This window comes from Cnephaeus nilssonii (assembly GCF_951640355.1).
Source record: "Cnephaeus nilssonii genome assembly, chromosome: 2".
NCBI classification, from domain to species: Eukaryota; Metazoa; Chordata; class Mammalia; order Chiroptera; family Vespertilionidae; genus Cnephaeus; species Cnephaeus nilssonii.
In genome coordinates, this window is record NC_137073.1 from 11,426,374 (window position 1) to 11,428,919 (window position 2,546).

Consider the following 2,546-nt stretch of genomic DNA (forward strand, 5'->3'; position numbering starts at 1 on the left):
GGCTTATTTCACTTAGCATAATGTTCTCCAATCCCATCCAGGTTGCTGCAAATGGTAAGAATTCCTTCTTTTTTATGGCAGCATAGTATTCCATTGTGTAGATGTACCATAGTTTTCTGATCCAGTCATCTGCTGATGGGCACCTAGGCTGTTTCCAAATCTTAGCTATTGTAAATGGGTATGGTTTTCTTTCCGAAGTGTTGCTAAAGTCCTACAATTGGGTCCTCTCTGAGGGGGCATGGCTAGGCCCTGGGGGGCGTGGCTGGATTCTTAGGCGGGACTGTGCCAGCTTAAAGCTTGGCTGCAGCGGTTCAGAATACGGTTGGCTGTTACTCGAAGAGGTATGGAGCGGTGTGCTTTCCTCAACGGCATGTGCTCTTCCCGGGGATGCGGGTGTCGTCAGCAGCGCCAGGGCCCAGCTGAGACGGCGGCCCGGGCCCCGGCCCGGCAGAGAAGCATGTGGAGGCGGACGCGGCAGCGCTGTGCTGTGCGGCGAGCCCCATGCCGCCCTCGCCGCCCCCGCACTGCTCGCTGCAGGACCCGCCGGTGGAGATGCTAGTGGAGATCTTCGCCTCGCTCCCCGGCACCGACCTGCCCAGCCTGGCCCAGGCCTGCACCAAATTCCACAGCATCCTGCACACCCACAGCATCTGGAGACGGCGCTGCCGGGAGGAGTATGGAGTTTGTGAAAACTTTAAGAACCTGGAGGTGATGGGCATGTCTTGCCGAGAAGTCTATACGAAGCTGCTCCACCCATACAGAAACATTTTGGATTGTGGCAGCTAGGTACTGAGTCCCATAGAGAACTGCTGAATGTAGCGGTGGACGGCTTATGCATTACTGGTTGGAAGTACCTGCCTCCCCATAACCTCCATGTGGATGGCCCAATGCAATTGAAGCCCTCGTTTAGAATTCGCCTGATGGAGAGGAAATTAGCCACGGTGGAGTGCATGGAAGGCTACAGTAGGCCCCACAGCTGCCACATGCAGATTCAGAAGGCTGGGTTCACCACCAAGTGCAACCACAGGATGTCTGGGTGTATCCAAAAGCATTTACCAAAGTGGGTGAGTGAAACAAGGAAGACCGATCACTTTGATGCACACTGACCACTAGGGGGCAGATGCTCAATGCAGGAGCTGCCCCCTGGTGGTCAGTGCGCTCTCACAGGGAGTGCTGCTCAGCCAGAAGCCCAGAAGCCAGGCTCATGGCTGGCGAGTTCAGCAGCAGTGGTGGGAGCCTCTCCCTCCTCTGCGGCAGCGCTAAGGATGTCTGATTGCCAGCTTAGGGGGGGCGGGCCTAAGCCATCAGTTGGACATCCCCTGAGGGCTCCCAGAATGCAGACTGCGGAGAGGGCGCAGGCTGGGCTGAAGGACCTCCCCTCCCCCCGAGTGCATGAATGCCCTGCACCGGGCCTCTAGTTTTAATGATAAAATGAGGAACTTGCTAAGACTTATGTCCTGAATCTCCTTAGGAAGGGGCTGGTACACTATAAAAAAGCGTGTGTGTTTTTTGTTGTTGTTGTTCCTCAGTCACTCCACTCCTGGAAATCTACCCTATGATACTATTGACCACTATTGGGTTGTGAGATTTTTGGGGGATGGTAAACTTCTTAAAGAAATAATACTTTCCTTTTTAGTGTTGCTGTATCAATTTTAATGTGTATTTGCTTGAAAAACAGACTGACAAGTAAATACTGTTAAAAATGAATCACAACAAAACAACAAGAAAGCCCACTGCATGGGAGAACATATTTGCCAATGTTTTCTCCGATAAGGGTTTAATCTCCAAAATTTACAGAGAACTCATACAACTTAACAAAAGGAAGATAAACAATTCAATCAAAAAATGGGCAAAGGATCTAAATAGACACTTTTTGAAAGAGGACACACAGAAGGCCCAAAGACATGAAAACATGCTCAAAGTCACTAATCATCCAAGAGATGCAAATCAAAACAACAATGAGGTACCGTCTCACACCTGTCAGAATGGCTATCATCAACAAATCAACAAATGACAAGTGCTGGCGAGGATGCGGAGAAAAAGGAACCCTCGTGCACTGCTGGTGGGAATGCAGACTGGTGCAGCCACTGTGGAGAACAGTATGGAGTTTCCTCAAAAAGTTAAAAATGGAACTCCCATTTGACCCAGTGATCCCACTTCTAGGAATATATCCCAAGAAACCAGAAACACCAATCAGAAAGGATATATGCACCCCTATGTTCATAGCAGCACAATTTATAATAGATAAGACTTGGAAACAGCCTAAGTGCCCATCAGCAGATGAGTGGATTAAAAAACTTTGGTACATCTACACAATGGAATACTATGTCGCTATAAAAAAGAAGGAACTTTTACCATTTGCAACAACATGGATGGAACTGGAGAGCATTATGCTAAGCGAAATAAAGCCAGTCAGAGAAAGATAAATATCACATGATCTCACTCATATGTGGGATATAATGATCAACATAATGTGATGAACAAGAATAGATCCAGAGACAAATGGTTGGGGAAAGGGGTTAGAGAGCAACCAAAGGACTTGTAAG

At 48.7% G+C, this 2,546-nt stretch overlaps 1 pseudogene across 1 annotated transcript; it reads left to right on the forward strand.

The window, feature by feature from the left end:
• LOC307116277 (F-box only protein 31-like) lies at positions 1 to 2,546 on the forward strand (annotated as a pseudogene). Its single transcript has one exon. The product of its transcript is annotated as an F-box only protein 31-like (transcript).